Source organism: Physeter macrocephalus, chromosome 4 (assembly GCF_002837175.3).
Source record: "Physeter macrocephalus isolate SW-GA chromosome 4, ASM283717v5, whole genome shotgun sequence".
In the NCBI taxonomy this organism is placed as follows: Eukaryota; Metazoa; Chordata; class Mammalia; order Artiodactyla; family Physeteridae; genus Physeter; species Physeter macrocephalus.
The window spans coordinates 133,045,209-133,059,475 of NC_041217.1; positions in this window are offsets into that span (position 1 = coordinate 133,045,209).

Sequence of the window (14,267 nt, forward strand, 5' to 3'; positions counted from 1 at the left end):
CCAATGATTCCTTTCTCATACAGTCACCCCTTGTGAAATCTCCTCTCTTTGTGTGTGGGCTGGATATATTGACCTATTGACTTTCTTTTAACTAGTAGAATATGGCAAAAGTGATGGCATACTGCTTCTGAGATTATGTTGTACAAGATTATGACTTCTGTTTTGCTGATACTTTCACTCTTTCTGCTTACTCACTTTGAAGAAGAAAGTTGCCATGCGGGGAGACCCACAGAGGCAGAAACTGAGACTGGCCTCTGACTAACAGCTGGGTGGAACTGGAGCCCTCAATCAACAGCCTATGAAAAACCAAATCCTGCCAGTAACCATGTTGTAAGTTTGAAAGCAGGTCTATCTCCAGTTGACACTTCAGATGAGATTGCAGCCTGAATGACACCTTGATTACAGTTTTGTGAGAGATCTTAAAAGAGGGGATACAGCTGAGCTTCAGCCAGATTCATGACCCTGTAAGGAAACTGCGAGGTAATAAATGCTATATTATGTCACTTACTTTTGGGGTAATTTGTTATACAACAGTTGATAATGAATACACTTGCCTTGGGGCTTTCCTGGGAAGAATAAATGAAATCACATATTTAGGTTGTCATATATAAAATAATGGCACACTAAAGATGTTCATGCCCTAATGATAGGAACCTTACATGGCAAAAGGGACTTTGCAGATGTGATTAGTTTTACAGACCTTAAGATGAAAAGGTTTTTCTGGGTTAGTCAGTTATGTCCTGATCTAATCCCATGAGTCATTAAAAGTAGAGAATATTTTCCAGCTGTGATCAGAGAGACACACAAAGAGAAACAAAGAGAGAGATGTGACAATGCAAGAAATGTCAGAGAGATGCAAGGTGGGAAGGACTAAACGATCTTTTGCTGACTTCGAAGAAAGGGGGTCATGAACTAAGGAACACAGGTGGCCTCCAGAAGCTGAAACAGTCTCCAGAATGGAATGCAGCCATGTTGATACCTTGATGTTTCTGGCCCACTGAGATCAGTATTGGAGTCTGACATACCAAACTGTAAGATAATGAATTTACACTACTTTAAGTACTAAGTTTGTGGTAATTTGTAACAGCAGCAATATCAAATGAACACTTAGGGTAACCTACCTGGGCTTAATGAACATGGATTTTCTTCTTCTTTTTACTTTCTCTCTTTATTCATGTTTGAAACAAGTGGATTCAACTCTGTGTAAGAGCAGTTTGTGTATAAACTCCATAACATTATTTGAGGGTTACTGAGAGAATATCAGTAAGCCCTTAAAACAATGCACATAGTAAGCAGTCAGATGTTAGCTATTATCATCGTTATCGATAGTGTTATTGTTTAGAGTCTCTGGATTCAGTTCTCTACTCCAGTAGGGAACAGAGTGTTCTTTATTCCACTGAGGAACTATGGTATAGGCAACAGTGAAAACTGTTGGACATAAGACTTTTTTCCTGGGAACCCCAGTGATCAAACTTAAAACTTTGTTATAAAAAGTTTAGGATCATTTGTTATAAACTTGTATTTTCCTGAAAAATAGTCACAGTTGTAGGCATTTCCTTTTGTTGCCAAAAAGAAGTTTTAGGATGTGAGAATGGTCCTCAGTTATCTCATGGGCTGTCATATGGAAGCAGGAGCAGATATTTTTTCTTTCTGTGTGATCTCATTTGGTAGAAGGAGCAATGGGTAGAAGCTTCAGGAAAGCAGAAGAATTACTGGAGCTGCCTAGAACCCCAGGGCCCCTAAAAGGAGAATTATGAACTATGAAATGAGCAAAATTTATAGTATGTAATGCTATCACAGATATGGTGAAATGCACTCTTTAAATTCCTAAAGAGACATATTTATCCTACAATCTAGTCTCATGAAATAATCAAAGGTGTAAGAAGAGGTTATGCAATTAATTTTTAATGCAGTATTGGTTATAGTAGCCAAAACAAAATAAAACAACAAAAAAGAAAAAGTACCTAGCCAATTGACTATGAAGAAAATTTGAGTCAATGAACACACATCCACTCACTGGTTTATTACACAGACTTTAAATATCATTCAATGTGAAGAGCTTATATGACATGAAAAATATAGTATAATTTTTAAGGGCATATAATCAGTGTAAGGGACTGTCTATTCAATAGAATAACAACTACGTAAAACAAATAAAGAAAAATATGCTTAAAGTGTAGAAAACTAGGGCTTCCCTGGTGACGCAGTGGTTGAGAGTCCGCCTGCCGATGCAGGTGACACGGGTTCGTGCCCCGGTACGGGAAGATGCCACATGCCGCAGAGCGGCTGGGCCTGTGAGCCATGGCCACTGAGCCTGCGCGTCCGGAGCCTGTGCTCCGCAGCGGGAGAGGCCACAACAGTGAGAGGCCTGCGTACGGCAAAAAAAACCCCAAAACATCTGAAAGCAGCTGTTAATGGTGTGTGGTTTGCTAATGATCTAGTCTGTCTTCCATGTCTCTTTAAGGGTGAACTGAAAGGGGCAACAAACCATCGCTGACAAATGTGCTTGTAACATCCCAATGACAGCCAACCCAAGGTGCAGGTCAGGAAAGTTGGTTGCTTCTTGTATGTTGACTGTAGAAAGTCAAAGGCCTTTATTTGAACAGCCATCCCAAGAGCACCTGTGGTCCACATATACTTCATGTCTCCTCTTCCCAAAGTCTTTGGTCGTGAGGTTTGTTCATCTTAAACATCTACCCATCAAGGCCCACCTCAAAGGCCAGTGCCATTATGAAGTATTCCCTGGTTCCCCTTAGGTCTCTTTCCCATTTTCAATTTCTTAATGCTTTACCTGTTCTGCTTTTATGGCACTTAGCACTTTTTGCATGGACTTTGGCACACTCTTGGTACATTTAATTTCTATCACTAGACTGGTATGTTACATGAGTGTAAACTCTGTTTCTGATTCATCTTTTTATGCACCAGAATGCAAAGCTTCTACCTGGCATAGAGATTTCTCAGAAAATGATCAATGAACAAATGGGTATAGACCCACAACAAATAAGAAAATAGAAGAACAGGCAGAATTTAATTTATGAACAGTTTGTTTCGAAAGTACTCTACAAGTCAGCTCTTTGAAATTTAGAACTTCATTTCCCATAGAGAGTATTATAAGTGGAGAGTAGATTTTTAGTCCTTTCTCTCTTGGGCTAAAAGAATTCCAGCTTTTGCACCCATTTCTCTCATACTCTTACAATCATAGCCTCTTTCTTCTTCTTGAATTCCATTTGCAACTATTTCTTTGAAATCCCTAGAAATTAGCTTAACCCTTTAGACATGATCTGTTGGCCTGATGTTCTGTGGATCATGTAGTGTGTATGAGCCTCCACCTCACTTCTCCTCTTTGGCTCCCCGGAAGGCTGACCCTCCCATATCTTACTGGGCCCAAAGATCCTTCTACCAGTCGACTTGGCTTTGCTCTAATTCCCAATAACAAGCCAAACTAAAATAGCCTCAGCCTCGGTTAAAGAAACAACCTCTTGTTTTAGTCATCGATCCTTTATTTTGTTCCAGTTAATATATCAAGCATTAGTAACATGTAGGTTAATCATATATTGAACACTTGTGTGCCAGGCACTGTGCTAAGATCTTTGAATATGCTGTTTCATTTAATTCTCACAACAAACCTTGAAGTATGTAATGTTAGGATTCCTATTTTATAGAAGAAGAAACAGACTTAGATTTTCAGCTGCTTGGTATAGTCGGTGTATATATGGTGGCAAAGCCAGTCTTCAAACCTAGACTTGTCTACCTCCAAAAGACATGTGTTTAATTACCATGCTAGTTTATAGCAGATGGGCAATAGTCTTTTGGATGTGGGGTAGGGAAGGGAGAAAGAGAATTGGATAGAAGTCATGCTTTCAGTTCTGACAGAACTGGAGTGGAATCTGAGTTCTCTGGTTTCCTACCACTGAGATCTTGGAAAAATAATTTAATCTCAAAGAAGTGGTTTCCCTTAAAATTGGGATAACTAAAACCATTCCATTATGAATAGTAAATGAGATGATGTTTTTGAACGGTATAGGTCATTGCTTGGTGAAACTATTCTGCAAATAATTTGTTTTTCTTCTTTCAATCTATTCCTCTTGCCCTTCTGTTTACTTGAAATGTGGTGACCATAAATGCCTGTTCTCTAGAATACATAGGCACACTCCCCTTCACTCTTAAATAGGCCCCCATTTAGACACGATGAATTATATGGCCATGTTCTGGATGATAGTAGTGTTCTCCTTGCCTTCATTATCTGCATGCAGTGGAATCTTTCTAATTGAAAATATGATTGCATCTTTCCTCTGCTTAAAACTCCTTACCTCATTGCCCTAGAGACAAAATCCAACACCTTCACAGTGGTGTATGAGGCTCTTCATAACCTGAGCCTGCTGTAATTGTATCCCCTCTTGTACTCACCCAGACTTTTATTCTAAGTGCTGTTCATAGCAACTACCTGCAGTTTCTTGAAACACCTTTGCTGTCTATTGCTTCTATGCCTTTACAGATGTCTTCTTGTGCCTGGAATATTTTTCATCCCTGTCATTGTTTTTCTACCATTAGGATCCTTTTCTATGTGTGGGGAACCTTCCACTTTGAGATACATTGTGGGACTTCACATTGTTTTACTGCATAGCAGATGAAATAATATTACTTCATTACAAATCCACTTTGTGGCTAAGACATGAGCATATGATCTTGACTCTGACAATCAGAATTTGGCTTAGGAAATTGTGACACAAGAGGGAAGGAACAGGCATTGTCTCTTATTTGCTGACAGAGACAGCAACAATAGAAGCTTCAAGGTCAGAGAGCCTGAGTCCAAATCCTCTCTACCTCAGTTACTAGTTGTGTAATCTAACACTAGCCAAATAACTTCTTTACATCAGTTTCTTCATCTGTAAAGTGGGGATAACAATAGTGCCTACTTCAAATAGTGCTTGGAAGGATTAATCATACATACGTTATGACTGAAACAATGCCTGGTACCTAGTACATGCTCAAAAATATTGTCATTATTGTTGTTATTGATAATAGTAATAATAATAGCAATAATGGTAAACTACTTTCTGTAGCATCAGCTTTTATTTTTCTTGCATCTAAAAATTGTGACCAATGCATTTCCCTCTAACTAGGTTAATTTGGACTTGTGCTTAATGTCTAACTTAAGATTTTTTCCTCCCAGAAACCTTTCCTGAACCTACTGGCACATTAGCGACCACTGCTCTGGACTCACATTTTGTTTTTATTAGTAGCAGAGCACTTATCACACTTTATTAAAATGCCTGGTTCTTGCTGTTCTCTCCAACTAGACCATGAACTTCTAGGCAGCCCTGGCCACTCCCTCAACCTTGTATTTCTAGAGTCTAGCTTAAGCAGTACCTTGACACCTTGTAGGTGTTCAGTAAACATTTGCTGGATGAATGAGCAAAACCCCCGCCACCCTCTGAGATCCTGCAATGGGAGAGTCAGCCAAGTAGGGGAGTTACTGATTTCCATTCACATGCTCCAGCTTTTCCTGTGGGTTCTCTCCCTGTGACCCCATTTAAGATCATGCCAATCAACATTCATATTTGCACTGATGATCCTGAAATGTCCTTGACAATCTCAAGAGAGTCACAGTCAGTATATTTCATTGCTGCAGTGCTTCTGCCTCCCAGGTTTGGGCTAGGAGATGGAACTAACCCCAGAGATTTGATCCCAGTCAGTGCTATTGTGCTTACATTTAAGAGTATCTTATTAAAGCCAGGATAATGCAAAGCAGTTCTCCAGATCTGGGAGCCAAATGTGTCATAAGAAGAAACTGGGTGCTCCCATTTTTTTTGAGTCAGTGACCTGAGGCAACACCATGCTATCTTCTAACCAGATAGGATTACTTGCTGTTCTTCTATTCAGGGCTGGGCTGAACATTTACATCTTCTTGCCTTTGTGTATGCTATTTGCTCAGCTTCCTGTGGTTCCTCACCATTTAAAGTATAAAGACATAATGGCTTAGCAGGGCATTCAAGGCTCCTCACAAATTGAGCCCCATCTACCTTTCTGATTTTATCTCCTACCATACCCTATCAGATCCTCTAACCTCCATCTGATTAATCATTCACTCATTCCTTTTATATATTTAACAATAATTTATAGATTATACTGCGGAAACAGTAGTGGCATTGCAATATAGTGGTAGAAATAGAAATTTACAAATAGCATAAAATAAAAATAGAAGTGAAATTATAATGAGTCCCCTGAAGTTAAATTGTAACAGAGGCTAGCAATGACAGGAGACTGTACGACAGGCAGGTCTGATCATGGAGAGGTTCTTGGAAATTAAAACACCTTCAGAAAGCCCTTTAGGAGTTTGTTGAATTCAGGCATTGTTCTGTGTCATTGCTGTACCAACAGGACTTAGCACCAGACCCAGGGCAGAGCAGGCATGCAATAATCAAATAAATGTATGAATGAAAAAATTGACATTGATAAAGGATAACAATCTACACATAGTCTCATAACCAATTTCCATTCTTCATTCTTAGGTAACAGTTGACAAAAGCACACATGCACACACACACATTTGTCTGGGAGTAAATATTAATGTAATTATATATTAATTAGTACTTTAACATTTACAATGCTTTTCTACCCAAAGTCTCAATGAATTGCACCTAGAATCATTAATGCAGGAAGATAAAATTCTTATCCTTATTGATAGGAAACTGAGTCTATGAAATGAGTTGCCTAAGGTGACTCATCTAGTAAATGATAGAAGTGGATAGTGTACTTTCGTCCTCTGGCTTCAAGTCTGGGCCCTCATACTTCTTTATTTACAAAGAACTAAGGGTGGTATGATGCCAAAAATACAGGAATAAGTAATGCAAGTCAACCCTTGACTGGATAAAATATTTAAAAACTTCTTCTTGAAGAAATAGGAACATGAAAATGTAGTGAAGAGTCACAGGGGCAGATCTGGGAGAAGGAAACCCGAAGAGCTGACTGACAGGTGGAGACCCTGGTTATCCAGGAATATCTGCCAGTTCAGGCAGACGTAGCTGCGAAGTTGACGTGGGAGGTCCAAAGCCTACTGTGGATGGGGATCCCCAGTAAGTCACTCATGCTTTGAAGTGGGAGCCCAGAGGTCTCCACTCAAGAAGGAACAGAGAGAGCCAGAAGCAGTCAGGCGCTCTAGAGACTCAGTCACTGTAAATGGCCTGAGGTGAAGTTTCCTTGCCAGTGCCCCTAACCACTGCCAGAGGCAGATCTAAATACTCCTATCACCTAGGCCCCAATTATTTCCATAATTAATTTTTTTAACATAAACTATTCAGAACTTAATAAAAAATAACCTGAAAGGACTCGTTCTTGGATAAGTTAAATTTCCTCTCTCAAGTATCATTTTGTCCATGGAGCCTGGCTTTATATGGGGGACATTAAAGGACTTTAAGGAGGAGACTGAAATGTTTGGGTGAGTTTTCTAGAGAGAAAACTCTGGAAGCTGTATGAAAGTTGGTTTAGTGTTTGGTTAGAATTATCTTAACCAGCTTCCACTTAACCAATCGGCTAGATTAATCAACCTACAAGGTTAAATGCTGCTCTTCCTCTCGAAAACATTCTGATGGAGATCTACAGCATGCTTGTGTCCAGTAGGCAGTACTCTAGTACTCTCCTGTACTCCTGCCCACTGACTTGTATGTTTCCAAAGAGTCACTTGTGTTAGTTACCAAATTACTTATGCCAATTAGTGTTCTTCCTGTAGATATATAATTTGAGTAAATATTATGTAAGTTGATAAAATATTACTTAAAAAAGGACAGTTTTTGTTTCAATGAAAGTATGTTGAATGCTTTAGAAAAACTCAGTAGAGGCACATACTAAAGAATTAGCATCAAATAAGATGTGAACCCAAAATTATAATGATTGTGGAAAAGTGCAAAATTTTGGAAGGATTTCATATTTAGATTAGTTTTCAAATATTTTAAAGACTTTAAGAGAAAATAGTATATGGAAGTAATGGATACTTGTTGTTATAGAAATTATATCCTAGTTTCCAATGGAATTGTGATATAGGAAAGATTGGCATATCAAAAAGGATTTATTAAATATATGTTACTACTACTAATCAATAACATGGGGTCAAATAACATTGCTTCCATATTAACGGTATGACATATAAGATTATATCATAATATATTATTTATTTAATATCATTATAGTAGTAATATTATATGATTAATATTATGTTATGCTATTCATGTATATTATTAAAATAATTCCATAACACTTTATTTTAATATTAGTTAATAATGGCAAAATAATGAGTAATGTATTCCATTTTTTCAGCTATTCCATATATAAACATTCTGTATCCTTAATGACTAGCCCAAGACTTTTACAGAATAAGCACTCAAGATTACATAGTGAATGAATAAATCAATATACAACCTTTTAGTTTCATAATCATTTTTCTCAGGAATCACTCAAATTTGTCAACATCAATTGAAAAATGTGAATCCCGTAAATCATCACAATAGTTGTAGGTGTGCTCTCACCAGCAATGGCCCCATTTTCTCACAGCAGTGACTTATGGCATTTGTCATCCAATAAACCTATAAATCTATTAGTGATTTTTATAACCTTAGTATAAGAATCTGTGTTGATTAACTTATTCATTTATTACTCCCACAAGCATTTATAGAAAGCCTACTGTTCGTTAGGCCTAATCACCTCTCTGAAATGCCACTTTATTATTTTGGCCTACTCATTAAATTGCTTGAATTGTTTTGGGTTCTTGAGTCTATCATCTAAAATATTAGTTACTTCTACTAGCTGTTTGTCACCTGCAAATTTTTTTTTTTTTTTTTTTCGGTAAGCGGGCCTCTCACTATTGGGGCCTCTCCATTTGCGGAGCACAGGCTCCGGACACACAGGCTCAGCGGCCATGGCTCATGGGCCCAGCTGCTCTGCGGCATGTGGGATCTTCCCGGACTGGGGCACGAACCCATGTCCCCTGCATCAGCAGGCAGACTCTCAACCACTGCACCACCAGGGAAGCCTTGTCACCTGCAAATTTGACAAGCGTGTTATCATGTAATTATTCAAGTCATTGAGGCAATATATTTAATAGGTTTGAGCAAAATAAAGAAGATAGTAGAAAACATTGGAATATTCCTTCTAGGTTGTCATTCCTAGGAGAATTCTTATTCTCATTCAGCTGGAGCTGAATATGGAATAAATCTGACAAGGTAGAATTTCAGATAAGCAGTATGATTTAGGGATGATGTGGTACATTTTGGTAATGTTTGAGACTATCCAAGAAAATAAATGCAGAAATTCTATCCCAAAGGGGAAAAGGTCAATGCCCAAGGGACATCTAAAAGAGGAGCAGCTAGGAATATTACCAATATGAGGAGAAGAAAACAAGGGAAGTCACAGTTAGGTTCATAGAGATAGAAGGTAAGACTTTAGGAATTCCCTAGGGAAATAATACATGGCCATGACAGGTTTTTTAGACCATCCTGTACGAGTGTGTCAAGCACTCTCCATGGGAGTAAAGCTGAATGGAGATAGGTTGACATCAATCTACAAATCATTCCTCTTTTATATTGTCAAATCTGGTTGGGTCTTTACTTAATCCCACTTAGTGGAAAAGAGTGTGAATTACTTGCAAGAGTAGGGTTCCTTGACCTCCCGAACCAAGGAAGAGACAACCAGCCATTGTATCAATACCCTTCTGGGATTGGAGATGAAGAAAGAATTGACATTTCCTGGCCATAGGGTTAAAGGGCTTTGCTGATGCTCTCAGCTGGCACCTGGTCCAGAATTCCCTTGTTCTCAGGTCTTGGTCTCTTTGCTTGAATTTCTTCACTAGGAATTTCTCTGTCCCAGTGGGAAAATGCAGAGCTCTCATTGCCTTAAACCTAGGATATGGGGACATAGTGCAAGTGGAGAAGGTTCTAAACTGCATTAGTTCAACAAATATTTATTGACCACTATGTTCCAAGCACACTTTTACATATTCAGAGTATACCAATGAGAAAATAGACAAAGGACCTTGTCCTCATGGAGCTACTGTTCTAGCAGAGAGAAATAGATAATAAACACTAAAACCAATCAACAAGTGAATTCAGTAGTTTATTAGAAGGTCATAATTGCTATGCAAAAGGGAAAATAGAAGTGTAAGAGATGAGAGTTTCATGGAGTGGGTGGACAGATTATTGTATTGAGTAAACTGGTCAAGGAGGACCTCAGTGTGAAGGTGAAATTTGAATAAATTCTTGAAAGAGGTGAGGAATTGTATCACGTGGCTATTGGGGGGAAGAGAATTCCAGGCAAAAGGAATAGAATTCTAGGTAGACTCTGAGGTGGGAGTGAGTCTGGCATCTTTGAGAAACAGCAAGGAGCAGGATCAGGGATAGGGGAGTAGTAAGACAGAGAACTAACGGTGGACTAGGTAATAGTGGGTTTAGTAAGCATTGCAAGGCTTTGGCTTTTACTCTGCATGAAATAGAGAGCTATTGGAGGGTTTTGAGGAATGAAATGAAATGATCTTGAAATTTTAAATGGATCACTTTGGCACTTGTACTGAGAACATACTGCAGGGAAGCAAGGCTAGATGCAGGAGGACCTATTAGAAAGTTGTTGCAAGAGTTCAGGGGAAAGTTTTGGTACCTTGGCCTGAAATATATAGTAGCAGTAACAAGAACCAACCAGATTCTAGATGTATTCTGAAAATATTGTCTAACAGAATTTCCTGGCAGACTGTGTATGCGTGGGAGTGAAGTATCAAGAATGACTCCAAGTTTTTTAGCCTCAGGAACTGGAAGGAGAAGTTGCTAGAAGTTGAGATGGGAAAGACTGTTGGTGGAGAGAGTTTCAAAGGGAAAACAGAGTTTAATTTTGGACATATTAATTTTGAGATCTCTTCTAGACATGCAAATGGAGATGTTGAGTAAGAAGTTGGGTATATGAATCTAGACTTCAGGAGAGAGGTTTAGGCTAGAGATAATAATTTGAGATGTCAAAATATAGATGGCATTTAAAACCATGAAACTGGATGAGTTCCCTAGAGCAGTGAGTGCAGATAATGAAGAGAAGACAATGAAGGACTTGTTTCTGAGCCACCCCAATATTAGGACAAGGGGAAAGGAGTGATGGAGACTCCATCACAGAGTGGCCAGAGAGGTTGCTCTTCTGGATGCCAACAAGGGATGGTAGTGCATATGGGACGCTGCTGATAGGCCAAGAAAGATGAAGACGGAAAATAGAAACTTTAGCAATGTGGAGGTGATTGGTGATCATGTTGAGCAGTGTTTATTAGAGAGAGCTAGCTTTTCTGTTTAATCTTGTGGCAGATTTCTCCTAGTGAGAGGAGAGAGAGTGTAACCTGCTTTTTGTTTCTTGTACTTATTTCTGGGTGGGATTCCTGGAAGGACTCATAATTGTATTGGAATCTTTTACCTTTTCCATTCTATGCTTCTGAAGCTGCAGAACTGCCCAGTCCTCAAAGATAATATTTCTCTGATTCTTGACATTTGATCTAGGACTGTACTGAATGGACATACCTCTGTTTGGAAATAGCCCCTTATGCTGCTAGTTTCGTTCTATATTTTGCTATTTTCAAAAACTCTTCCCCCTCATGGCTGTCTTTCTTCATTCCCAGGAAAACAAGGTCCATTGACCTAATAGTTATGGCAACAAAGAGTTAACATCAATAATTATAGCTGTTCTACCAACAGTTGTTCAATATTATAGCTAATGCTAACTGCCTCATCTCGTCCATAAGAATATTACAAGAGATTTTATGTGGTATTAGATTTTGGTGCATTACAGATTTTGTGACATTTTGTTACTTGTCAGAGATCATGTTAAATGCCACATTAACTTTATGAGGTTTGCTCGGTAGAATCTTTTCTGAGTGAATCCATGATAGCTCCATGTGATCACCTTGCTTTTCCTACATGGTAACAAGAAGTCTGTTTATGACCACCTATTTTGCCAGGCATAAAGCCATACTTACACATCGTAATTTTTTGGGATGTGCTTATTTACCCTCCTTGGAAATTATACCAGGTTTAGCCTGTCTTTGATGTTATGGCATATCTCCATTTCTCCATAATTTTCTCATGCAAGTACTAATTTGAAAAAAAGTTTTACACAGATTTTCATTAATACTTTATGGAATTCAGAGTTGGCAATGGTGTCATTTTTTGAGAGAAAAATAAGGATTTTTCTATTAGGAGAGAAGGCTAAGATGGTTTTTTGACATGTGTTGCTACCTTTATAAAATAAACTGTTTTTAAAGATCAGTTTATAAATTTGGTTTAGTATTTCCATTAAACTTTTAATTTTCTTCTGCAAATGACATAGGAAGACACATGATTTTTAGTCATGGTCTAGCTGTAAAAGTATACAGTAAAATCTTTTCTATATGTTGTATGATTTAGTGGAGAGATGGTGGCTTTGGATCAAAAATTTGAAATTAAATCCTGGTTCTGCTACTACAAATTTTGTAACTTTGGAGGTCATAATGATTCTTTCATATAAACTTCTTTCCATCAGCTGCCAAATCGGGATAATTATGCATGTCCCATGGGTTGTTGCCTTTTATCAATTCAACAAAGCTATTGAGCACCTGCTATATGCCAGGCACTATGCTGGATACTGAGGATGCAAAGATGGAGAGATATAAGCCATGCCCTAGCAAATCATTGTCTCAGAAATAAATGTGTAAATACACTAAGAAAATATAGTATGGTCACTTTTATAACAGAAGACTTCCACTGGAAATATATTGTTTTAATGTACATGACAGATTTTTAGGCTTAAGTCTATGAAACTATTCTTGATTCTCCTCAAATTTAAAGGTCTTTAAAGATACTAAGAATTAAAAACTATGAAGTCTCATCAAATGGTTTAGCTACCATGTGAACATTTAAATATAACTTAAATATAAGCTTTGTGCTACATTAGAACCTCTTTTGAATTCTGAAGTCACAGATGAAGCAACAATCTCTGGTCTTTATGGAAATTCAGACAACCCCATATTACATAGGAGGACAATGTGAAAGATTGTGTGGTATGAAATAGTGTTTGGTCTAATAGGTTAGACTTCTTTAACCCCTTGAAATTTTTGAATTAAGTGAAGAAATCAAGTTTATATCAAGAATATATATTCTGAAACCAAAATACCAATATTTAATTATCTGTCCTTATTAACTGTATAAATTTAGGTAATCTACTTAATCTACTTAAATTCTCTGTACCTCCTCCTTTTCTTTATCTGTAAAAGGGAGAGAGTGATAGGGTTATTGTGAAGACAGAGAATAGTAACTGGAAGATAGTAATTACTATATAGATTTTGCTATTATAGTAGTATTAGTGACTAGCAATAATATTGAAAATCAATATGTACTAATCATAAACAACTAATCATAAACAACATTTTCAAGTCAAGGAATTTGTGTTCAAGTACAATAGATAAAGGAAAATACATTAAAATCACAAAGACTGGAAACTGGAATATTAATCTTCTGTTATTTGCATATGATATGGTCATCTACACTGAAAGTTCAAAAGCATTTACAGACAAAATACTGGAATAAAATAAAGTAAAAATAAAATGAAATAAAACAAAAGATTTAGCACAGTAGCTAAATCAATGTAAAAAAATTCCATTTCATCTATATATACCAAAATAAATATTGGCCCCCATTGTATTATTAAATATGTATGAGACCTTGAGCAAGTAATTTCATCTCTCTAGGCTTGGCATTTTACCTTGTTTAGCAGTTTATCTTTATAAACCAAGGTCATTTTACTCAGTTTCTGCTCTGGTCTTTTCTAGTTCTAATATATGATGGGTCATCACATTTTCTGCCTTACCTTACCTTCCAGTGGTGTTTTTCAATTAAATCTATGCTCTGACATTTACTAAATGCAACATGTTGTTTTACAAAATAATTTTGATATACTCCTTGCCTCCACTGAGTTTATAACCTAGTAACAACAGAAATATTAATAATAACTAGCATTTTCTTAGCTAATCAAAGTTAACAAAGTGCTTGCATTCATATGATGAAATATTTCATAATTAGTACATAAATAATGCAAATACCATAGAAAATGTAATAAATAAGGTGAATGCCATACAGAATAAAAGAGAACTGAATAATACTTGGGAGAACTTCAGTTTACATTGGCTGATTGGCTACATTTATTTCCGTTTTCTTACTTGGCTTTAATAAAATTATAGTAAAGAATTAAAAAACAACAAACAATCAGCTTATAAGGATTAT